General features: G+C 47.0%; 1 non-coding gene across 1 annotated transcript; it reads right to left on the bottom strand.

Moving 5' to 3' along the window:
• Positions 1-2,728: 2,728 nt before the first annotated feature.
• LOC142460581 (small nucleolar RNA SNORA61) lies at positions 2,729-2,847 on the bottom strand. Its single transcript, XR_012786760.1, has one exon. It is a non-coding gene; the product is annotated as a small nucleolar RNA SNORA61 (small nucleolar RNA).
• Positions 2,848-26,664: the final 23,817 nt, after the last annotated feature.

The raw sequence follows: 26,664 nt of genomic DNA, 5'->3' as shown, positions 1-26,664 counted from the left end.
TATTAGGTGGGGGGGTTGGAACTTAGAATTTGCCTATCTGCAGGGTTCTGTGGTATGGGAATGTCTCCCAACACCCAGCACAGTGCCTGCCCCATAATATAATTCATGAGTTTTCAAGATAGCGGGCACTGAGTGTCTCTCTGTTCCAGGTGCTCTGCAGATATAGTCACAGCAGATGACATGCGCTGCCCAACAGTCGATGCCCACTCCTACGGGTCTCATAGGACTGGACAGCACTGCCCCTGAGACTCTTTACAGGAGTAAAAATGTCTTCTTTCTCCTGAGGAGTGGCTGCTAGTTTTGAACGTCTGATCTTGTGGTTAGCAGCCCCACAGGTAACCACGAAGTCACCCAGGCTCCTGTTCTGCAGATGGTACCTCCTTCTTTGTCTCATCACCTCCGGAAAGTAAGATTCAGCTCCATGTCCGAGGAATCTGGGAGGTCGGTTACCAGCAGAGCTAGGATCCAAAGCTCAGACTGTCCCCCTCCAATCCCTGGCTGTGTGTAGTGCCCCGCCCCTTGCACCCCCTCCCTGTGTGCTCCCTAAGTGCACCTCTGTTAACAACCATGGCCTTGGATGGATCAGCCGAGTGCCTGGAAGTGCACCACCTCTCGTGAACTCTCTACACCATTTATGAGACCGACCTCGGTGTATGTCAGGCTGGGTTCTTGCGAGAAGTAAAACCAGCGACACCTATATCTGCAGAGATAGAAAGTCATTCCCAACCGGCAGCACTGGGTCCGTGTGAGAAGGCTTTCAGGCACACTTCGTTTTAGCCTGCACCATAATTCGGCGCCATGGACGTTGCTGTCACCAGTGTGCAGAGGAGAAACCAGAGGCCTCGTAAGGCCAAGTGGTTCTCTGACTGCACATCAGGCGCAAGCTCTTTCTACAGCACCAGGCTTTCCCTACATTCAGCGTCAAGTTCAAACCAGGATGTGGGATTGGGAAGTCAGACTCAGTCTTCCTCCATTTCTTGACCACGCTGGAAACCACCTCTCTCACCTGTTTCCCTTTGGGGGTTGTGCTCCATCGCCACCCCCACCCCCCCTTGTGCCTAGACGTAAAACTGATTGGCTGACTTCTTCACGTGGAAGATAAAAAGGTAACTGGTCAGAACAGTGCAGGTATCTTAGGTCATTGCAAAGGGGGGTGAGGGGTCCTCTCATGGCCCTCTTTGTCTCTCCTGGGGGTAGAAAAGCTCCTAATTAAGGGACAGTCTGTTCCTCAGCTCAGAAGCCAACCCAGTACCTAAGATAGGTATAATGATTTAAATAGGATCCACTAGCCCCACCCCCAAATCCATGTTCTTCCCAGAACTGGAATGTGACCTGACTTGGAAATAGAGTCTTTGCGTCTTTGCAGATTGGTGGCAGTTAGCTAAGATGAGGTCAGAGGAGCCCTGGTGGCCTGGTGGTTACAAGTTAGGCTGCTAAGTGGAAGGTCAGCAGTTTGAAACCAGTACCCAAGGCTTTCACTCCCACAGGGGCAGTTCAACTCCGTCCTGTAGCATTGCTGTGAGTCAGAATCGACTCGATGGCGGTGAATTCCGTTTGAGTGAAGATGAAGTCATGCTGGCGTAGGCTGGCCCTTACACCCAGTAGACCGGCCTCCTTTTAAGAAGAGGTCAAGGCGCACAGGCCCAGAAACACACAGGGAGAACGTGCGCTGAAGACTGAGATTGCAGTGGACGTCTTACAAGCCGAAGGATGGTGAGGATTGCAACCCCACCAGAAGCTAAGAGAAGCTCATGGAATAGAGTCTCCCCTGGAAATATCCAAGAGGTCACAGCCCCGTGACACCTAGATTTCCTTCTCCTAGCCTCCAGGACAGTGAGAAAATAAATGTGTTCTCTGAAGCCATTGAGTTCATAGTACTGTGTTCTGCTGGCCCTAGGAAACTAACACAACGTGGGTGTGGCTTGGGGAGGAAGCTGGGTTTCCTCTAGAGCAGAGGTTCTCAACCTTCCTAAGGCCACTACCCTTTAATACAGTTCCTCATGTTGTGGTGACCCCCCCCCCCGAACCGTAACATTATTTTCATTGCTACTTCATCACTGTCATTTTGCTACTGTTATGAATCGGGCGAACGCTGTGAGAGGATCATTCCACCCCCAAAGGGGTGGCGACCCACAGGTTGAGAACCGCTGCTGGAGACTCAGCCAGATTCTGGTGCATGTGTCGGGAAGAGGAGCTGGCAGAGGCAAAGACACTAGGCCACGAGGCCAGTCAACTGAAGTGGTGGCAAGAGGGGGCAGCCTCTCCGCTCCCAAGTCAGCCCAGAAGGCAATTCCCCGGCAACAGGATGGGCTGAGAGAGCGCTTGTGTCACTACCAAGCATTTGTCTAACCGTGGACATGGCTTTGGGAACTCCCAGCACGTGGGAGATCCAGGACAGCAGAAACGTAGGTCTGGGGGATGCCATGGCTAACAGCTCCCACACATTGTCATCTGTCCTCGGCAGTCCACTTCCAGTCCCCCACGGACAGGACCCTCTCAGGATCTCCCCGTTTGGAATCCTGAGCCAGGTAATTAGGGAGCCGAGGGACGCTGGAGTGCCTCCCACGTGGGGCAGGCACTTAAAAGCGCATTGCAAGGCCTGATCACTGGGTGTCACTGATGTTTCTTCAGTGGGGTCTTTTTCTTTCTCTCTCTCTCTCTCTCTCTCTCTCTCTCTCTCTCTCTCTCTCTCTCTCTCTCTCTCTCTCTCTCTCCCTTCTTTTTTATACCCTATTTAAAACGAGCCCGAGCTCCAAGAGCACTGAGGGGCAGATTCAGTGTTTCTTTTCCTCCTTGTATGAGCACCCAGACCAGTGTTTTATCCGATGGGAAAGGGAACTGGAGGGTCGTCTGCTGAGAAGCCCTGGCTGTGTTGGTTCTGGTGCGTGGGGCTGCCATGTGTGCTGGCGTACAACTGTGCTCCACAGGGTTTTCAGTGGCTGGCATGGGGAACACAGAGTGGCAGGTCTTTCTTTGGAAGCGCTTCTGGGTGGGTCTAGGCCTCCAGTCTTCCAGTGAGTGAATAGTTAAGTTTATTGTGCCAACCTAGCCGATAAACCCATGTGGGATTAATTGAAGGGCGGAGAGACAAGTGGCTCAGTGAGCCTTGCCTTTCTAGTTCTCTGGTCTCTTGCTCCCTGATGGTCGGACCAGGATGCAGCTGCCTTAGCCAGTTATCTGCCTCAGCTGGGAAGGCTCGTGTCCTGCAAGCCATCCCTGAGGAGAAGCCACATGAACCTACCCCGATGCAGCCCTGGGTGCTGGAGCAGCCGCGTGGAGACCCCTGCCTGTGCTGAGATGCTTACACCACCACTGGATTCAAAGACTTTCCACCCACAGGCCTGTGATCCTCCTGCATTCAGCATTATTGCATGAGTTTTGTGAGTTTGAGGAGGACTTTGTAGATCAGTGTCGGACATATGGGCTAAGTCAGACTTAAAGGCTTGGACTGGATGGGGTTGGGATGCTTTCTGAATGTACACTTATCCTTTATATAAAACTCTCTTATACATATGAGTTTCTGTGACTCTGTTTCCCTAGTTTACCCAGAATAACACAGTGAGTAACCAAGCACTTTAACTGTCTGCTGTCCTTCCTTTTAGACTCCGTCTTTGGGTCTGATGCTTTCTGTGCCTTCCATGAGCTCCGTGATGTCCTCATCACCCCTCACCCTTAGGGCCGCCCGGAGCACTGTCGTCCATGGGGTTGCTCACGTGCCCCTCTCTCCTTCTTAGACTGACTGGCATAACCCAGGCTATATTCACCACATCTGCAGTGGAGCCGACTCTGTGTCCTGAAAATATCACATGACGGACAAGTGTTGCTTTTGATCATGGTCACCAACCTCAAATAGGAGCTCACTCCTGGTTAACCATCAGCTGGATGTGTCTGCATCTTACTTTCTTAGCTCTTCCAGAAAAGCCAAAGTCACTGCCAATGAGTTCATGCTGACCTGAGCAACCTCCTCTGGGTTTCCAAACCTGTAACTGTTTATGGGAGTAGAAAGCCCCGTCTTTCTCCCTTGCAGCTGCTGGTGGTTTTGAACTGCCAACCATGTGATTCACAGCTCAATGTGTAACCACTGCACCACCAGGGCTCCTTCTTAAGCAACTGCATATCTTATCTTCAAACTCCCATACCCCCACCTCCATCTTCACCCCCCTCCCCCCCAAAAAACATACCGAAAACCAGGATATTGATAGTAACTTCCTCACCTTTTCGTCACCAAATCTATAAACTTATCAACATGCATATACATCTTTTCTTTCACTTCCACTCTGAAACCTGTCCCTGAACCCCACATTCTCAAGGTTCTTGATCCTTTGGTTTTTAGTACCTCCTTTCGGACTAATAGTATTTTTATAGCAGTAAATTTGGTATAGGTTCATACTCATGCCTCACCCTATAAACCTCTCTTTCAATCAAGAGCAATTAAACTCTAGTATAAACCTCTCTTTAGACCACCCACTGGCCCATCTTTGTTCTCCTTCATAACTACATTCCCCTTTGTCTCCCTCACCACCCTAACCACTGTCTCTCTTCACTACCCCCTTTGAGCCTTCCAGAGGATCCCTGGTAGCTTAGTGGTTACTCATTGGGCTGCTAACCGTGAGGTCACTAGTTCAAAACCAATAGCCATTCCTCAGGAGACAGATGAGGTCTATACGCCTAGAAAGAGTTGCCATCTCAGAAACCCACAGGGGCGGTTCTACCCTGTCCTATAGAGACGCTAAGAGTTGGTATAAACTTGGTGGCAGTGAGTTTGATTTATTTTGAGTTTTTTTTTCTTAAAGTCTTCAATTTGCTTAAATCTGGCTAACCCCTACCCAACTCCACAGAACCGGCTAAATTGACCTCTCGAGGCCACCATGACCTCTGTGTAGCCAGGTGAAAATGGACATAAGTGTCTTTGTTTGGCACTGTGCCCAGAATTGTACACAATAGACCTCTCTTCCCCTCTTTACCCCACCTTCCTAAATAATCTCACCCATTCCCACTGCTTTATATATCGCCTTCTTTATGCCAATGGCTCCCAAATGTGTATCTTTGGCCCAGTTCTATTTGCTGTCCCCATTTGGAGAGTTCACAATTATTTGAAAATTAACATGTCCAGAATGGACTTCTCCATTGACACCTCCCCCCAAATACCTATCCTCTTTCTGTTGGTCTTCTCCATCCCATAATGATATCATCGCTGCTTAAACTTGATACATCATTCCTTTTTTTTTAAATGTGTCTCTATTCCATTAGCAAGTCCTATTGAACCTACCTTCAAAATTCTTTTCAAATCTCACCATTTCTCTCCATTTTTCACTGCCACCCAGCCAGGCCACTGTCATCTTTCCACTAAAGTACTAGACCACATTTTTGCATCTCTAACCTTCCCATTTCCAACTATTTTCGATCTGTTCTTGACAAACCAGAAGTAAGGGTCTCAAGAACAAAGGCGGTGATGAAACTGCTTTGTGTCACAGTCTGGGGGGGTGGTGGTAGAAAGGGGTCCTGGTGGCACAGCGGTCATGTGCTCCCCGACTAACTGAAAGGTTGGCAGGAGAATGACGGGTGGACTGCTTCTGTAAAGCTGTGGAAACCCCACTGGACAGTTCTGGACTGTCTGCAGGGTCACGGTGAGTCAGATTGACTTGATGGAGATGGGTTTGGTTTTAGGTTTATGTATGTAAAACATTGAGATTTGTACGTGTTCTTGTATATTCCACTGCAGCTGGAAGGAAGGAAAGAAGAAAACTAGAGGGGAGAAGGAAAGAAGGCAGGAAGAAAGGGAAAAATAAAGGAAGAAACTAAGCCAGGTATCAATTTCCTAGTTAAAAACCCTTCCATTAATCATATTATTGTATGCTCACCTCCCTAATATGATCGCTGAAGACAAATGGGTGCATTAAAAAATGTGGTGAAGAAAGCTGATGGTGCCTGGTTATCAATAGATTTGGGGTCTTAAAGGCTTGAAGATAAACAAGGGGCCATCTAGCTCAGAAGCAACAAAGCCCACGTGGAAGAAGCACACCAGCCTGTTAGATCACGAGGTGTCAAAGGGATCAGGCATCATCAGAACAAAAAATCATATCATTGTGAAGGAGGGGGAGTGCAGGATGGAGACCCAAAGCCCATCTGTAGGCAATGGTACATCCCCTTACAGAAGGATTGCAGGGAGGAGATGAGTCAGCCAGGGTGCAGCGTAGTATCGATGAAATGAACAGCTTTCCTCTAGTTCCTAAATGCTTCCTCCCCCTACACTATCATGATCCCAATTCTACCTTACAAATCTGGCTAGACCAGAGGATACACAGTGGTACAGATAGGAACTGGAAACACAGGGTATCCAGGGCGGATTATCCCTTTACACCAGTGGTGAGAGTGGCAATACCAGGAGAGTGGAGGGAGGGTGGGTTGGAAAGGGGGAACCGATTACAAGGATCTACATATAGCCTCCTCCCTGGGGGACGGACAACAGAAAAATGGGTGAAGGAAGACATCAGACAGTGCAAGATATGACAAAATAATAATTTATGAATTATCAAGGGTTCATGTGGGAGTCGGGAGCGGGGAGGGAGGGGAAAAATGAGGAGCTGATGCCAGGAGCTTAGGTGGAGAGCAGATGTTTTGAGAATGATGAGGGCAATGAATGTACAAATGTGCTTTACACAATTGATGGATGTATGGATTGTGATAACAGTTGTAGGAGCCCCTAATAAAATGATTTTTTAAAGATCCTTCCATTGTTTCTTCCTGTACTTTAAATAAAATCCAAATTCTGCACTATTTGGCCTGGCCTTTCTCTTCCATCTCATTGCTATGATACATGAGTACCTGCCCCCTAACTAGCTCAGCCCACCTGCCCTGGCTGTCTTCCCGTTTCTCTAACCAGCCGAAGGCTCTCTTGCCTCGGGCTGTCTCCTTAGCTGACAACCTGTTTAGAACCTCCTGGTCAGCTCCTCAGGCATTTCTAGATCCACATATCCAAGGCATGTCAGTCCAGCAATTCTTCCTGCTTCTCTTGCTGCCTTTCTATAGTACTGCTGTTTCCTTTCATCCCCCAATGGGGACCAGCGTAGACATTGGCAGGCATGTATGATACGCATGCTGTTATGCTAAGTTCTACCAAGGTGACCAATGTCAGGAGTCCAGTGCTCAAAGGGACTAAAAGATCCCCTGTCATTTTTTGCTCTTAGTTCTTTGAATCAAGGCAGGGTGCTTACATAAGTAAGAAATCATCCTTCTCCCATAGAAACTCAGTGTTTCTCTTCACGTCAGTGTTTCTCAGACGCTTCCAGTAGCCATAACGATCTGGATGAGTGGGACGAAGACAGAACAGTGAGGATGGGTGGGGACAAGAGAGGAGAAGGAGGACCACAAGCCAAAAACAGTCTTCTTCTTTTTTTTAAATCACTTTATTAGGAGCTTGTACAACTCTTCTCACAATCCACACATACCTCCATTGTGTCAAGCACATTTGTCGCCATCATCATTCTCAAAACATTTGCTTTCTACTTGAGCCCTTGGCATCAGCTCCTTGTTTTTACCTCTCCCTCCCTATCACCCCCACCTTTATGAAAACTTGATAATTTATACATTATTATTATTTTATCATATCTTATACTGTTCGATGTCTCCCTTTACCCACTTTTCTGTTGTCAGCCCCCCAGGCAGGAGGTTATATGTAGATACTTGTAACTGGTTCCCCCATTCTACCCCACCTTTCCTCCACCCACCACCCACCCACCCCCACCCCGATATCACCACTCTCACTACTGGTCCTGAAGGGATCATCCGTCCTGGATTCCCTGTGTTTCCAGTTCCTATCTGTACCAGTGTACATCCTCTGGTCTAGTCGGATTTGGAAAGTAGAATTGGGATTATGATAGTGGGGGGGGTTTGGTTGGAGGAATCATTTAAGGACTAGAGGAAAGTTGTGTTTCATTTTTGCTACACTGCACTCTGACTGGCTTGTCTCCTCCCCACACCCTTCTGTAAGGGAATGTCCAGTTGTCTACTGATGAGCTTTGGGTCCCCATTCTACACTACCCCTAATTTACAATGATATTATTTTTTGTTCTTTGATGCCTGATACCTGATCCCTTCCATACCTCGTGATCACACAGGCTGGTATGCTTCTTCCATGTGTGTGGGCTTTGTTGCTTCATAGCTAGATGGCTGCTTATTTATCTTGAAGCCTTTAAGACCCCAGACACTATATATTTTAATAGCCTGGCACCATCAGCTTTCTTCACCACATTTGCTTATGCACCCGTTTGTCTTCAGTGATGGTGTCAGGAAGGTAAGTATCATGGAATGCCAGTTTAATAAAACAAAGTGTTCTTGCATTGAGGGAGTACTTGAGTGGAGTCCCAATGTCCATCTGCTACCTTAATACTAAACCTATGGATATATGCACATAGATCTATTTCTCCATCCTCACATATAAATATATTTACATATGTACATGCCTGTATTTAGACCTCTATACATGCCCTTTGCCTCCTACTTCTTTCCTCTATTTCCTGTTACTTTCCTCTTGTCCCATTCTCATGCACAGCCTTCATTTGGGTTTCAGTAATTCCCCTTGGTCACATTGCCCTTGATCAAGCCCTACCAGGCCTCTTACACCTCCTCACCACTGATTTTGGATTACTTGTTGTTTCCTTGTCCCCAAGTTTGTTAACACCACTTCCTTTCCCCACCTCCCCTTCTCTCATGTCCCCAGCAACCATTGGTCCCATTGGTTTCTCCTCAGGATTGTTTATCCAGCCCATCTTATCTAGATAGACCTGCAGAGATAATAATATGCACAGAAACAGGACAGAGCAAAACAAATTAACAACAACAACAAAACAATGACCAAAAAAAGAGAAAAGCCTGTAAATAGTTCAAGGTCTGTTTGTTGACCTTTAGGAGTGTTTGCTGGTCGAGTCTGATGGGGTGTCACACCCTGGCCACAAAGTCTATATTTGGTACTCTGTCAGGACTTCCTTGTTCTGCTCCCCTTGCTGCTCTGTTGCACGCCCTTATTGTTTCCCTCTGTGTGGTGGGGTCAGATAGGGTGCAATTCACCAAGGGTAGTCTTCAGTACATCCTTTTTCCACCCTACGGGTCTTGATTCCCACACATGGCAACACTTGTGCTAAGCAGGACAGCCCTTGAGCTCTGGAAGAGAAGTGAAGGCTCCCAGCGTGGGTGAGATAGTGACCAGGAGCCTGGGGTCATAGTGCTGTGCAGTTAACTCCAAGGTCGGCTGTTCAAATGCACCAGCTTCCTCGTGGAGGAATGATGAGGCTGTCTGCTTTCCTAATGATTAACAGCCTCAGAAACCCCCAGAGTCAGTGACTCATGGGGACACTGTGAGTCAGAATTTGCTCCACAGCAGTGAATTTGGCTGGGGTTTTTTGTTTGTTTCTTTTTATTGTTAACCTTTAGAAGGGTCTTGTCTTCTGAGCTGCCCGTAGACGTATTTGAACCACTAACTCTTCAGCTGAACTGTTTGTACCACCCCGAGACCCCTTCCTGCTCCCTAGATTGCAAGTTTGGTGCATGCTGTTTGCTTTCCAATTCCCGCCTCCCCCGGCCCTCAGTTTATTCCAGAACAGAAGTCTCCATCCTCTGCCTGGAGAGAAGGAGGCAAACCATCAGGAGACAGGAAGAGCTCAAAGCAAGAAAGAATGCATAACAGAAATTTTAAAAGCTATTGACAACAAACATCTTGCCCACGCGCGCAAGCATGTACACACGGGAAAACGTCGTTCCTTTATTTGGCTTTGTAGGCAGCTAAAAGCAAGAGACTCAGAGATCAGGCTTTAGCACCCAAACTCCTGATGCTGCAGATGCTTCTCAGACACCCTGTCATTCTATCAGACCTACAACAGGCCCGCTTTTTTTTTTTTTTGGACAAGTGCAGTCACTTCGACAACAGGGCCACTCAGAACCCCTTCATTTGTTCAAAAGCCCCTCTGAGAGGATCTTTGCTCTGTGGTTTCGAGGCTCTCTCTACAAGAATGGCTCTTCTGTGGTTGTAGAGGACAGTCTAACTGCCTCTAGGCTAACCTATTCCCGCTGCCAATCATCCAGAGCCCGGGGCATCCAAGACCCAGGAGCACCTGCCTGCCCACTGCAGCCTGGATGGGTCTGAGAGAGAAACAACACAAGGGGTGGGCAGAGAAGTGAGTTCCCATGGTGGGCAAGGGAGGACCTCATCCCACCCAACTGCCTTCACTCTGCACCTGAGGCTCACATGGTTTCATGCACATATTGATCCACACTGGCACTCAAAGGGTATTAGAGATGGAATAGAAGAAACCAGGTCATCGTATCTACCAACAGCCTCGCGGCAAGAGAAGGGAAGGGGAATTTGCTCTTTAGTAACCACCGGGAGGGAGCAGTGGTTGAAAGGGAACTCTTTTTTTTATTTTTACATTTTATTAGGGGCTCATACAACTCTTATCACAATCCATACATATACATACATCAAGTGTATAAAGCACATCCATACATTCTTTGCCCTAGTCATTTTCAAAGCATTTGCTCTCCACTTAAGCCCTTGGCATCAGGTCCTCTTTTTGTTTGAGAACTCTTGTCTGGATAATAGCAATGGACACTGGTAACGTGAGTGCCCGGGTTCTTCATGGAAGTGGACATGTCATCAACCTTCCTGACAGTGGAGCATAGCACCTTAGTTTAGACTATATATTCATGCTCTGTATTTTGTATTAATAAACATCTTGCCTTAGCAGCTCTTAATTTTCCATCCCTACTTCCTTGGGCCCACATCGTCTCCAGACAGCTTGGCACAAGAGGATGGATGGATGGATGGATTGTGAGAAGAGTTGTACGAGTACCAAATAAAATGATTTTTTTAAAGATGTAGATTCTGATTATTCCATATTTTGAGGGTGTGAACGCAAATTCTCAGTAGGGAGGCTAACCAGAAAAAAACAGTTCAAAGTCCTGGCTTGGCCATTCAATGTTACCTGAGCAGCCATGTTTGTGCACTGGGCCCCTGTTTCCTACTGGGAAAAGGAACATTTTGGGGTGGGATCTGATCCTTTCTCCTGACTCTGATCATTTGGAAATATTTCCTCAACGTCCCTCCCACCCCTGGATGGTGACCTCTTTTGCCACAGAGACTGGGCCATTTCTACCTGGGCTTCCCTAGCAGCCCTAGCTTATGCTCAGACTCTCAATACACTTAGCCACACAGGGCCTTGTCTTAGCTTCACAGGGCCCTGAGAGGTTGACCCGAGGGGCAAACCCAGACTTTGGAGGAGTAAGCAGTGACCTGATGGGCTCCCAGGTGAGAGACAGGCTGAGGGAAGACTAACTGATTATTAGAGAAGAATATTTCAGTGATATCTAAAGGGTTACCTAATCAAAGTATCTAAACTTGGCCCAATCTCTGGCCAATGGCAGGCTGTAATCTGTGAGTCGCCACTGGGAGAGGAGAAGCTGCCATTTTTGGTCGTCATGCCTGGAAGTCAGGATACTAGCATTTGTCAGGGATGCTGCTAGACAGCCTATAATGTACAGAACACCCCCCCCCATACAGCAAAGACCCAGGCCCAAGTGTCCATAGCACCATGGTTGAGAACCCCTACCCTATAGCATACACCTTCTCTCTCTCTGCCATGTTCCTTAATTCTATTTCCCCCTTCTTCTCCCAGCATGAAACAGATTCTAATGGACACTCCTGAAATCCTCCCTGTATTGAGTACAGTGACTGGTACCCAGCGGAGCACTCAACCTTGTCTCACGGTCGCGTGGAAGCAACATTCAGAACCAGTCCCCAGCTCGCACATACTCCTGAGCTTCTCTCGAAGAGAGACAGACACACTCCCAATTCCACTTAAAGACCCCTTCCAAGTATTAAAAAGCAAGGTGTTGCTTGGAGGACTAAGGTGCGCCTGACCCGAGCCATGGTATGTCAATCGCCTCCTATGCATGCCAAGGTGGGGCATGGAATCAGGAAGATGGAGGATCCGTGCATCTGACGGATGGTGCTGAAGAAGAGCAGGCAGATCTGTCTCGGAAGAAGTGCAGCCAGAATGCTCTTTAGAGGCCAGGATGGGGAGACTTCGTCTCCTCTCCTCTTGCCTCATGTACTTTGGACATGTTGTCAGGAGCGACCAATCCCCGAGAAAGACAGCAAACTTGGTAAAGTAGAGGGACAGTGAAAAAAGAGGCAGACCTTCAACAAGACGGATGGACACAGTGGCTGCATCGATGGGCACAAACATAATAGTTGTGAAGGTGGCGCAGGACCGGGCAGGGTTTTGTTCTTTTGTACATACGGTCCCAACTGACTCGATGGCACGAACAGCAGTTGATGGGGTGAGGTGGGGTGGAGGAGAGAGAACGAGTCTGGGAGGGAGAAGGAGGCAGGTACCTGCCCACTTAGAGGGAGATTCTAAATGCAGATGCATCAAACCTGGCAATATGCAGTTTTTCAATGCTACAGAAGAGAATGCCCTTTTATAAGAAAAGGAGGAGGCATTGACAAATAGTTTGCACGCTACCTGTCCACAGATAGAAGCAAACAGACCTAGACCTCAGATGCTGACATGTGCAGCCAGCAGAAAGTCAAGCAGAAGAAGGCAGCAGCGGGCGCAGAGCCAGGGTGGAGAAGCTGTCTGCCCATCACTTCTCAGGCCTCCGATGTGGATGGAGCAGAGACGCCCAGTTCAAAGTACACTGACTGCAAGAGCACAGTGAGGGCCCACTCACATGAAGCCTCTCTTGGAGAGCCTAAGTGCCCATAGGGACAGATAGCCCTCTACTCATTGGCTTCTATGTTATAAAAGGGGGGGGAGGTCCTTTTTCTTCCTCCTCTTCTTCTTCCCAAAGGCTGAGTTGACCCACTCCTTCTTCTGGTGGCCAGGATATGAATGTCACGTTGAAACAGATGTAGGACCTCTGGAGGCCCCACCCTTCCTCTCGGCCTTTGAGTCCTCACAGAGGTGAACGTACTCTGCATAGGGGGTGGGGAGTGGGGGGCTTTCCTCAAGAAGTCAGTGGTGGCACCAGTGGCCTTGGACGACACTCAACGCTTCCAAGTGACGAGGTGCAGAGTCCAAAGCACACGTGCGCTGCGTTCCTCAGAGAAACGAGGTGGACGTCTCAACACCCCACGCTTCCTTCTCCTTCCCGAGTGAAGGCAGTGTGGCCACTTGGACGTCCTGACGGCCATCAGCTGGCGTATGAGGCAGCACCAGTCTCAGGGCTGGTTCTTCTCAGCCTAATGCCAGGTGACTATAGTGTGGTGGCGCCTCGCCACCACTGTTTCAGTGCAAAAGGCCTGGGCCTGGGGCCTTGGGGGCTGTACTTCTCAAAAGCATCCCAGGTGGGATTCGCTGAGCCATCTAACCTTGACCAAGCAGCGACAGGAGATCTGGGGTTCAGAGGCAAGGGGGCAGCGAGTCGCAGCTTTTCCTTGGGAGAAAAGCATTCTCTCCTGAAAGTCGAGTGTGTGCCTGATTGCACAACAGCCTCTAAGAACACAGGTGCCGAAGCATGAAAAGGGAAGCCAGGTCGCTGCACCTCTGTACCCTCAGGACTGAACTTTGAGAAGCTGAAGAGATAGGGAGGCCACAGTCTCTCTGCAATCAGTCTGTTGGCTCAGATACAAGGCAGCGACCAGTCTGACATGAACCGACAGATGAGAGGATACCAGGGGACCAAGCATCAAGAGAAGACCGTAGACAGAAGATGCCTTCTGCTCCTGCCTGTACTCTGCGACATCAAAGCCCTGGGGAAGAGACTGGTGTGTGATAATGGGAGTGACCATCATGCTGGCAGCTTCCATTTCCCCAGCCCCAACTACGCCCCAATGCTCACGTCATGCCTCATTTCGTGGGGCCAGTTTGATTCACTTTCCAGAGGAGGAAACGGAAGCAGACTCCTCTGAAGTGACTCGCCCCGGGTCATATACAGGGGAGAATTGGCAGAACCAGCCCCAGAAACTTCAGTTTTAACCCCACACACGCCACCACCGCCCCCTTCCACGCCCGACGCCAGAGCCCGTCGGTCCTGTAGCCCCTGAGCCGTGTGTGTTCTGCCCAGTCAGGACCCGCATTTAGTCACTGAAGGGGAATCTCGGGTGTAATTGACCCAGAGTGTGGGCACAGATCCTCTGCTCTTCACAATGAATGACAGCAAAGTCAATCCTCTAGGGTGTCCCTGGGGGCAGCTGTTAACAGCACGGCAGAGCAGCTCACAAAATAAAGAATGCTGCCTACCAGTCCGTCCTCCATTAAGCAAATCTATATGAGAGCAGATGGTCCACAATGACTTTAGATCTCATAGAAGGACACAAGAGCCCAGGAAACAGAGTCAAGGAAGTGGAACCGTGGGAGGAGAGATCGGGACATGGGCTCACACACTGCGAGGCACGTTACCAAGACCATGGAACAGTTATTTCTACAGAAAGTGTTACATGAGACTCTAAATGTCTATGTAAACCTTCACACACACAAAACAATACAATATTATTTAAAGAAATCCATAGACCTGTCCTAAAGCCCAAAGCCCATCTGCAGAATATCTACTCAGATTACACCTCCGGCGGATCCCCTCTGGCCACTACCAGACAGAGATTATTGCAAACTTGATGATGGTAGATGGAACCATGGTATCATATGATACTTGGTCAGTTGCCCTTCCTCTTGACCCAACATGAATTTGCTCTCGGCTTAAATATTTCTCGCTTGTTCCATGACAAAAATTTCTTCTCTGGCTGTTTATATATTGTTGATGTGCTGCAGATTTGAATAAAGGATAGTCACTATAATGTCTTGATAATTTTGAAGAGTTTTTATTCACTTATAACTGGACTGCTAGAATCTAAAAGCGATTCTTTGATTGCAGTCCTGAGTCCACATTTCAGTCCATCTTTTAAAGGCGGAAAATGCATTTATCCTTTGTCTAAGACTTAAGCAAGTGTGGACAGAAGCAGAAAGCAAAATTAATGTTCCTATTCTTTAGGGCTAGGGGGCATTACAGGGTGCAGCATGATTATAACATTCTGGTAACTTCAAGAAGAGCAAGCATGCATTACAAGGTACATTCCTTGTCATAAAAGAAACCATACCAAAATTGACTAGAACATACTGGTTACCATGCAAGATTAACTATACCATTCAGATTACAACATCAGAGGGAATGATGTTGAATGGGAACAAACAATATATTGAAGAACAGTCAAAATTAATTGTAGTGTCCAGAACCTGGGAATGTGGATGTACATTCTAAAATTAATCACCAGCAGACTTTCCCATCAGGGGAGGGGGACCGGGCAGGTCAACTAGCAGTCAGCTTTCTGAGATGGGAGGGAGGAATGGGCAAGTTATTTAGTGACTTGCAAAAATAGAGTTTCTTTTGCTAGTCTGCCTCAGATGGTCTTTTTTTTTCCCTTGGCTGTTTGAATCCTTTTTATTGAGTAATATTGCATTATATAATTTTTCCCATTTTATTGGGAGCTCTATAGATATTACAAGAATCCATAGTTCAATTAGATCAAGCGGAGACCCCGAAACTACCTGCAAGATAATGGGACAGTCCTCCCAGAAGGGCCACACACTTAAGGGATGATAGCTGCAGGGTGCAGTAGAGCACTGTTGAAACACACATCTTTCCTCTAGTTCTTTCCTATTTCCTCCCCTTTATTATGGTCTTGGTTTTACCTCATTAATCCTGTTAGACCCGCATATGTTCATACTATAATTAAGATCATTCAGTGCATGAATCCAAGATAGATAAACCCCTCAGGAATTGTAATGGACTAATGATCCCCTGAGGGGACAGAGGGGGGCCGGATGATAGCAATGGAGACTATATAGCCCCACTCGAGGGGACAAGCTACAGAATGCCGGGTCTTTTCTTGATGAGTCTTTATTTTTATCTTTATATTTTTTCTCCTTTCTGGTTTTTAAAAATTGTTTCTGTTTGGTTTCCCAGTTTATGAAGCCCAGAAGTGGCTCTGCACTGAGGTAATAACGGATGCAATGGTGTCTCAGGGAGGGGCGTGGGGTGGGTGAGGGGAAGTGGGGAGCAAACCGTGACTGTGGGAGTGGGAGGGAGTACTAGACTGATTGTGGTCATGGATAGACAGCTCTTTTTAAAAGTGATTTTATATCAAGAAAACTACAAGAAAGAAAGAAAGAAACCAAAGTTGATCAATGGTCATTAAGGGTGAAGGAGGAAGAGTTTTGGCTTAGGAGTTTATGTTAAGGGTGGCAGAATAATCTAGAAAAGGATATTAATAATGGTTGTACAATACGAAGAGTATAACCCATGGCACTGAATCATGCAGAAGTTATTGAATTTTTTAACATTTTATTCGAGACTCATACAACTCTTATCACAATCCATACATATACATATGTCAATTGTATAAAGCACATCTGTACATTCTTTGCCCTAATCACTCTCAAAGCATTTGCTCTCCACTCTCTCATGAGCCCTTGATAATTTATAAATTATTATTTTGTCATATCTTGCCCTATCCAGCAAAGTTATTGAATTGGAGACTGATTTGTTGTGTATATTTTGCCATAATTAAAAATAACAATTATTATTAGACTAATAACAATAAGTACGAAGAAGAAAATGTTCTAAAATTGATTGTGGTGATGATTGTGCAACTCTTCTTGATATGATTGAACTGTTGAATTGTATGATATGTGGATAAAGTACCAATAAAACTGTTTTTAAAAACCCAGAAAGATGGCCAATATCTCTAATTATGAGTATGAGCATGCTAGAAAGTTGAGCCTCTTAAGAGATCTTCTAGCCCTGTGATCCCAACTGTGTTAATTCTCAATTGCTACATTTGCTGTGACTTTTAGAAAATTCAAATTAAATTTTACCTTTAAAAAGGACAGGTCCTAGGGGGCCCTGGTGGTGGAATGGTGATGCGTTGGACTTTGATGTGCAAGGTCAGCAGTTCAAAACCACCAGCGGCTCCTCAGAACCATCTCAGAAACCCAGGGGGGCAGTTCTATCCTATCCTAAGGAGTCGCTGTGAGTCAGCACGGACTTGATGGCAGTGAGCTTTTTGAATTTAGGGAATTTAGGGCTATATAGTGTCAGATTACTCAACAGACAGATTACTCAATAGCATGGGCTGGCCTGCGCTTACTTACTGATCAGTAGTGAATCATTTCACATGTTTTCCACCATCTTAAAGATTCTACTTCTAAGTCTGGCTGGCATCTGTCTCTCTCCCAACCCCACAGACTCCTACAGAATCAAAGCCTCTTTTCATATTGGCAGTTCCTGGCTGGGATGAAGTACCCAGTGGCGAAAGCCATTGGAATTTATCCACTATAGATTAGAAAGTAAAAAGGAAGCCCTGGCTCATCCTGCCTACCAGGTAATCGAAGCAGCGAGAGTCAGAAACTGTGTTATCACAGGCAGGAGTGGCCCTGGGGCAGTGTCAGGCTGTGTCCTCTCCACTTCCTGCCCCTGTCATGCCTGTGGCTCCTCTGCCCACGTGGGGTGGGGGTGGCGTGAGGGACAGGGAACAGCGTGCTCCTTCCCGGGACAGGTCCTGTCTGATGACTCGATGACTCGCAGGATCCTGACAGTGACGCCATGCTGACATTCCTCTCTGTTTGCTCTGGGGCTTTCTTCCTTGAGCTCGGGTTCCCACGTGGGGTCCATAGATGGATTCCTTCCGAGGGTCCCGTGAAGAAACTGTTTGGTGCATGTGCCTCGTGTACTTTTCCAGGGAAAGTTGACGTGTTTTCATCAAAAGAAGATGAAACCCCCCCAAAAAGCTGAGAACCTGTGTCTTATGTCACTGTCCATCTGCTGCTCAGACCTTGCAGTGGTTCCCCCTTCTCCGGCTGCTTCCCCTCCTCAGCTGACACCCCCTGCCTTCCTCTGGGCGTAATCTGATTATGTTTACAGGAGCTCTGTCAGCCAGAGGAAGACCCCTCTCATCCCAACTCAACACAGTCACAGCGAGTCACAGGTAAGGAGGGCTGGCCACCCTGGTCACAGGGGGAAATAATCTCTAAAATCCAGTCAGGTCTTCAGCCATTGGGTGGATGGTCCCTGGTCATAAACAGTTAGAGATAAGAAGATGAATTTTTGAAGTCACTTGCTGAGTTAGGAGGGTGGCTCGTGACAGGGGCGTGGGCTATGACTCCTTGTCCTAATATCACAACAAGAGGCCCTAGATGGAGCTACAAGGAGGGAAGACACCGTGGACACGAACTCCAAGTCACACAGAGGACCCGGCATATTGATCTGATAGAGACTGTTGGGACCCCTCTATCTACGGCCTTTAGATAGCCTTCAAGCCTGAAACGGAGTCCATCCACGGGTTCAACTCTCAGCCAGACAACAGATAGGCCTAAAAGGCGAACAAGGAACAGGGGCACTTCTTACAACAGCCATCAACTCTCCAAGGTCAAGTGGGCGGCATTTCCCCAGGGTGGAGGCTGGGGGCAGGAATGGGTACAAAGGAAAAAGGAATGGAAATACCAGGGAGGAAGTGAAGAGAATGTCCTGACCTTGTGGAGATTGCAGTCAATGTCACCAAACAGAATGCTTATGGATTATTGACCAGAAACTATTTCCTCTGTAAACTTTCACCCAAATCTCAATGAAACTTAAAACAAAGAAAGATCCCCTTTCCTTTATCCTATAGCTATTTTTGGGGGGTGGGTGGGAGGGGGGAAGATTACCTTCCTTTATCCTATGGCTACTTTAGAGGTAGGGTGGAGAGGAGAAAGAGGAGTCCACAGCTGGATAAAAGTCACAATGACATGAGAAGGAAAATTGTTGGGTCTAATTTTACTTCTGAAAAGGCACACTAAGCCTTGAGGACAATATCCCTGCTCAGAGCAGCCAATGCACAGACAGGACCCGATGGCCGGCCCCACTATGAGACACAACATCCCTGACCCATAGCCCTACAACAACTGACCCATAGCCCTACAGGGGACATCATTGGGGAATTGCCCCAAATCTGACCCCACCACACTGAGGCAAAACACTAAGGGCATGCAACAGAACAGCCAGAGGAGCAGAGCAACGAAGTCCCAACGGAGTACCAAAAATAGACTTTGGGGCCAAGGCATAGCACCCCATCAGACTCAAACAGAAAACACTCCTAAAGTTCAACAAACAGACCTTGGACTATTTACAGGCTTTTCTCCTATTTTTTTGTCATTTTTTGGTTGCTGTTGTTTTGTTGCTTTGGTTTGCTCTGTCTTATTTCTGTGCATATTATTATCTCTGCAGGTCTATCTAGATAAGATAGGCTGAATAAACAATCTGGAGAAAAAAAACAATGGAATCAACGGTTTAGGGGGACATGGGAGAGGGGGAGGTGAGGGAAAGGAAGTAGTGTTAACAAACCCAGGGACAAGGGAACAACAAGTGATCTAAAATCAGTGGCAAAGAGGGTATAAGAGACCAGGTAGGGCTTGATCAAAGGCAATTAATTGAGAGGAATTACTAAAACCCAAACAAAGGCTAAGCATGAGAGTGGGAGAAGATGAAAGTAACAGGAAATAGAGGAAAGAACGAGGAGGCAAAGGGCATTTATAGAGGTCTAAATATAGACATGTACATAAGCAAATATATTTGTATATGAGGATGGGAAAATAGATCTATGCATAGATACTTATAGGTTTAGTATTAAGGTAGCAGATGGGCATTGGGCCTCCACTCAAGTAATTCCTCAATGCAAGAACACTTTGTTTTATTATACTGGCATTCCATGATGCTCACCTTCCCGACATGATCACTGAAGACAAAGCGGGTGAATAAGCAAATGTGAAGAAAGCTGATGGTGCCCGGCTATCAAAAGATACAGCGTCTGGGGTCTTAAAGGCTTGAAAGTAAAAAAGCAGCCATCTAGCTAAGAAGCAACAAAGCCCACATGGAAGAAGCACACCAGCCTGTGTGATCACGAGGTATGGAAGGGATCAGGTATCAGGTATCAAAGAACAAAAAAATCATATCATTGTGAATGAGGGGGAGTGTGGAGTGGAGACCCAAAGCCCATCTGTAGGCAACTGGAGGAGATGAGTCAGCCAGGGTGCAGTATAGCAACAATGAAACATACAACTTTCCTCTAGTTCTTAAATGTTTCCCCCCCACACACTATCATAATTCCAATTCTACCTTATAAATCTGGCTAAACCAGAGGATGTACACTGGTACAGATAGGAACTTGAAATACAGGGAATCCAGGTCAGATGATCCCTTCAGGACCAGTGGTGAGAGTGGCGATACCAGGAGTGTGGAGGAAAGGTGGCATAGAAAGGGGGAACCGATTACAGGGATCTACATATAACCTCTCCCCTGGGGGATGGACAACAGAAAAGTGGGTGAAGGGAGACCTTGGATCATGTAAGACATGACAAAATAATAATAATTTATAAATTATCAAGTTTTCATGAGGAAGCGGGTGGCGGGGAGAGAGGGGAAATGTGAGGAGCTGATACCAAGGGCTCAAGTAGAAAGCAAATGTTTTGAGAATGATGATGGCAACAAATGTCCAAATGTGCTTGACACAATGGATGGATGTACGGATTGTGAGAACAGTCGTACGAGCCCCCCAAAATGATTTTTTAAAAAAAGAATGAAAAGGCAGACTTCAGGAAACACAGGAAGCATACAGCCTATCTTTGATGTATCATTATTTTTTTGGTTTAAAAACATCTTTTTATTGTGCCTTGGGTGAAGGTTTACAGTGACACTTCATTGTCCACTCGATTCACACGCATTTGGTTTCTGCTCCTTGAGTGCCATCCCCACACTGTGACATCATTCTTCATTCAAATCAAGCAGGTGAGTAGAGGAAGTGGCATCTTGGCTCATCGCAAAGGCAGAGGACCCCAGATTTCCATGTGGCAGCGAGCACATCATGGAGTCATTTTGCGACGTAAACCTGTCTTCCTACAATAACCGCTGTACAAGAATTGCAGCTCGTAAGATAACTATAAAATCCCCTTCAACTGTGCTGTGGCAATCTGGTTTTCCTAACCACCGCCCCTCCACCCCCTGTTCTGTTTTGCTAGGTGAATGTTAAATGAGTTTGTGCTCTGAGAGAGGCCGGTAGGGCGGGGAAACCTAGGAGCATTCTGGGAAAGCAGAGAGTGAGTAAATATTTTATTTTCCCAGATAAGCTCTCTGCAGCAGCTGTTCGGTACGGAAGGGGCATATACCACGGCCGACAACCTGCGTGCAGTGTGAACAGAGTAGTGTATAGGTTTGGCCCCAGAGGAGAAATCCAAGCAGGCTTGAGACCTGCTTCCAGAGGCAAGGGGTGTGAAGGAGACAAATGTCATACACAGACTGAAGGACTCTCCCAAGGGGGAGACTTTCCTCCCTCCTACATTGTCCATGTAGTCACGGATCATTATGCACTCATTTATCAAGCAAGTGCTCATTAAGAACTTCACACGCTAGGCACGGTGCTACCAGGCATCAGAGTTACACCCGGAACAACTGGACGCAGCTCCCTCTCTCGACCTACTGAGAGAGAAGGAAATGTAACCAGGCCCAAGTGTGTTCCGTAGTGCGAGGGGGCAGCACTACTGGTGTGGGGTGAGGAGGGTCCCCCACAAATCATCACTGGTCCGGTAGGCGCAATTGTACAGCGATAATAGTAAAGATTATAGTAAAGTTGTAGAGGGCATGAGAGACAGAAGAGAAATACGGAAATAAATGGAGTCAGACACATGCATAGTAGCATGCTCACCTCAGCCCTGTTTGATGGTCCTCAAGGAGGGAACCCAGCCGCGAGAGCAGGAGAGAGCCTCGACTTTATTGCCACCCAAGGGTTATATCTCATTAGGGGGACATGATTACAGGTACCCACATGTCACAGGAAGGGGCAATACAATAGGCATACACATCATAGGAAGGGGATGTATGATAGGCATAAGCGTGACAGGAAGGGGATGAGCTAGGGGTGTGCCCATAGGAATGGGAAGGTCTAGGGGTATACATGTGACAAGATGGGCGGACCCTAGATTCATGATGGCAACCTAGCCTTAGTCATCCTTGGGTGGACATGACCTCTCTGGGGTCTCCTACAAGGAAGCAGACAAATACTATCCTTATCAGAAGGGAGTGGGCCCTGTTTGTTGTGGGATAAAGAGTGGTGTCTGCTTGGTCTAGATGGCTGATAAGCCTTAGGGAGAATAACTCTGACCTACTTCTGTTGACCTCCAAGTGTACAGTCATTCGCAGGCAGTTAAGTTTGGCATATATTTTGGGGAGACAACTTGGGAGAAATCCTTCTGTTTCCCATATACCAGGGTGCCGGTGCAATGCTTAAATTTTTGGCTGCTCATCAAATGGTTGGTGGTTCAAACAGCCCTCCCCCAACCCCCCGCCATTAGCTTCGCAGGAGAAAGGCCTCTTATGTTGGTGGTCTGTTTTTATAAAGATGGCAGCCTAGGAAAGGCTATGGGGCAGTTCTACTCCGTCTAATGAGGTCGCTAGGAGTCTAAGTGGACTCCACGGTGCCTAACACCAAGAAGCAGATGGGAGAGGCAGCCAACTCTGACTTAGGAGATGTGGTCAGGCTTCTCTGATGAATGCATGTTGGGCGTGATTGCTGAGGGCTGAGCAGAAGGTAGCTGAACAAGGGACTGGGGAACTGAGACAGCAGGGAAGGGAATGTCAGGCAGAGAACAGTATGTTCAAAAGCTGTCTCTACCCTCCCAGGGTCATATGGTTATATTCGACAATGAGACGAACATTACATGATTGGCCTTTTTCAGATCGCCTGTTCAGTGTTGTTTATGGTCCTTTAGCACATCTGGGCCGACCAGAGCTGACGGATTTCCCTGCTACAAGCTTCTCAGAGAGTGGGCTAGGTCTGGCAGGTCCGACTTTCATCTCTGAGTGTAACTGGATATCTTGAAAACAAATATATATCTTCCTTAGAAACAAAGTTAAACGGATGGAAAAGTTGCCAGAATGGTGCAAATGAAAAACCTCCCTGATATCCTTTACCAACAGGAGCCAGTTGTTAATATTGTGCTCCATCTGCTCAATGGACATCCTTGTCCATTGGGCTCAAACATCACAATGATCAGAGGATGCTGCAGGATCAGGCAGTGTTATGTTTTACGGTGCACATGGTTGCTACGAGTCGGAACTGACTCGATGGCGCCTAACAACAGCAACCAACCACCCGGACCAGCTTTATTATTACCGTTACTGCGGGTGGGCACTTGTCCCTTGACTCTTCAATGCTTTGCTGGGTAGCTCCTAAGAACAAAGGCTTTTTTCTTACAGTATCATAGTACCAAAGTCAGAAATATGAACATTGATATGCTGTGACTACCTAATATAAATAAGATGAGCCCTGCCGGCATAGTGGGTTACACATGGGGCCTCTAACCGACAGGTTAGCAGTTCAAAACCACCAGCCATTCCTAGGGAGAAAGATGAGATTTTTGTACTCCCGTCGTTAAGAGTTAGTCTCAGAAACCCACAGAGGCAGTTCTACCTTGTCCTAGAGGGTCACTTTGAGCATGGATTTCGCCAGCTGTTCCAATAATGTTCTCCACGGCAATTTTATGTTTGTGTGTCCAAGATCCAGTCCAGGATCCCCCCTTGGGATGTCGTACTGCTCTCCTTTGACCTGGGCCAGTGCTTCTGTCTGTCTTTGTCTTTTCATGTCCTTGATGTTTGGACGGGTACCAGTAAGCTGTTTCATAGACTGACCCTTACTATGGGTTTGGATCGGGCTTCCTCAAGATCAGACTTAGCTTTATGCATTATTGGCAGACAATGGACACGTCTGTTTCAGGACAGCACCACACGCCCCTCACAACAGCAGTGTACTTCATTAACTCCTAGGCTTTCACATGCAACCAAGACACACATATCCAGATGTGATTAGATTTAAATAGGTATCACAAATCAAATGAATGATGAGCGAACCCACTCCATCCACTTTCCCTCGTTTGACTGCCGTTCTCCACGTTGCCTTTTTCTCTGTCGAGCCTGCGTATTTGAACTCCTTATTCAGGGGTCACTGGTTCATAAGGTTGTAGCTCTGCGCTTGCTTTCTTAAAAGGTGGGACTGTAAAATTGTACGAGTACTAACCTCTTGCTTAGCGATGCAAATACAGGTTTCCTGAACACTGTGCGACCAAAACAATATGCCAAAGTAAGTTGGAATCTTGAGGCTACTTTAAGGCAACGATGAGCTCCAATGGACAAATTTGGGCTCCTCCAAACAGCCTCATAAAGAAAGAGCTGCTGGTCCTGGGTGCTTAGGGTCACAGTCTTGGGGAACATCAAGGTCAATTGGCATAACATAGTCCACAAAGACACCATTCTGCATGATGCTTTGGTGAGGAGTGACTGAGGTCTAAAAGCTTGAGCGTAGTTAGCTGTGATAGTTCGGTTTATTGTGCCAACTAGGCCTCCATAGGAACATGTGGGCAGAGTTTAATCAGGTGGAAGCTAGATTGGAGGGTGACCAAGATACATGCTTTCTACTGATGGTATCCTGTTACTCTTTCTCCGTGGTGATCAGACCAGCGTGAGCTAGTTCTTTGTCTCAACCGTGTGCTGCACTGCCTGTGGGCCAAGCCAACCCACGGATCATGTAGCTTTGCTGTGCATTGATAGAGACTGAGGCTCCTTCGAGACCTGCTTGGCCATGCTGCTGGAACGATTGTGTGCTATGGGTACATTGTTGGGACTTAAGACCCCATCAGGACCTGCTTCACTTGGCTGCTTCCCACACTATTGCCTGTTGATGATTCACCCTGCTGTCTGCAGGCTGATTCTGCCTGTCTTGCCTGAAGGCAGACTCCGTTAGCAGTCTGCTTTCTTGGTCTTGGACCCAAAACCCCCATGAGTTGAAGGACCTTCAGTATATTAACTCACAAAAGTGAGTTGAACTGAGCCCTTTGTACTGCTCTGTGCACTGATTAGCCCGATATATTCCTTCTCATTGTATGAACCTATCCTTTTCTCTCTATATACAATCAGAAGTGTCCTGGTTTTGTTTCTCTATAAAGAACCCTGCCTAACACATCATCTAAGATGCAAACATTTCTCTCTCCTTGATTGGAGCAAAGAGAAATGAAGAGACTCAAAGATATATGGAATGTGATGGAACTATTGAATTGTATGATATGTGAATTATATGTCAATAAAACTGTTGGAAAATAAATAAATAAAGCATAAATCAAGCTCTTGAGCAAAAACCAAAAAGGAAACAGTACAATGGATTAATAGACCATGCAAACCTCTGTCTCCATGACCCTGAGACCAGAAGAACTAGATGGTGCCCAGCCACCACTGCTGACCACTCTGAAAAGAGTCACAATAGCAGGTCATGGATTGCATGGAAGGGAAATGTAAAGCAAAGCTCAAAATCATAATAAAGACCAGGCTTATGGTCTGATAGAGACTGGTGGGATGCCCCAATTTATGACCCTTAGACACCAAGTCTGAAACCGAGCTCACCCCTGTGACTCAGCTCCCAGGCAAACAATAATCAGGCCCATAGGAAAGTGTGCACTCCTTAAAATGATCAACCACACAAGTGCAGCATCTGCCCAGCGATGAAACTCAGAAGGCAGCAAGGGATAGAAGAGACGGGCAGGAGACACAGGTTGGAAGGTGAAAGAGTGTTATTACATTGCAGTGAATGTAATCATGTTGTGAAACAAAATATGTATGAACTGGCACATGGAAAATCAATTTTCTTTGTAAACTTTCATCGAAATCACAATTAAAAATCCAAACAAAACAGTCTCATTTTCTACTCTATGCCTGATTTTATACTAATCTGGGCTTATAGAATAGATTTACAAAGTGCCCTCTGAATCTGTTGTGTATACATTTTATATGTTGGGTTCCTGGGTTAAATCATGATTAAAACAAAAGTTCTCTTCTTTGGCCATTGAAACTTGGATCCCGAGTCCCTCCCACTGCATGAGCTCTGTAACTTTCTCTTCTTTGCGGGCCTCGTTCCTTTGCCATGGTGCCCTGAGATATGGGCTTCATTTCTACTCATCCCAGGATTCAGGGAACATCCGTAGCTCCATTTACTAATTGGTCTTTGACTATGGCCCCTAGCTGATCCAGAGTGCACAAAAAGTTCTTGCCGTTGTCTTTTCATTTTGAAATTCAGGGCTGCTTTTGCTAAAGGTACTGAACTCAGCCACCACCTGCTTAGCTACTACTGGCTGAGCCATACAAATGACTCAGACAGAGGACGGACCGACCTTGGAAAGTGTCTAACCCCGGGCTCTTAGTTCTTAGATGAAGGCCTTGAGGCTCAGGCGGGTGTGCCTTCTGCATCCAGAGAGCTGCTAGTGGATGTTATATATTCTGTTGCAGCCCAGCCCTACCTGTATCAGGGTTTGTAGTACTTCCTGTTGGCAGAGCCGTAGCTGGTAAAGATGATCCTCTCCCTCGGCCAGGGCGTGTGGTTGGCAGCTGAAGCAGGGTCCTCTGTCTAGTTTACTCAGCTCAAATTCAGACACGGAGCTGGAACCCAGCCAGGTCTTGGAGTATATGTGGGGGTGGGGAGGGCTCTAGATTTCTTAGTCCATTTTCCAACAAAAGACTGGCCTGACAGAGGTATGCCTGCTGTCAACAAAATTCACTGCCATCGATTCAATCCTGACTCACGGTGACCCAGTAGGGCAGAGGAGAACA

This window comes from Tenrec ecaudatus, chromosome 10 (genome assembly GCF_050624435.1).
Source record: "Tenrec ecaudatus isolate mTenEca1 chromosome 10, mTenEca1.hap1, whole genome shotgun sequence".
NCBI lineage: Eukaryota > Metazoa > Chordata > Mammalia > Afrosoricida > Tenrecidae > Tenrec > Tenrec ecaudatus.
This window is presented reverse-complemented; position numbering and strand designations above follow the sequence as displayed.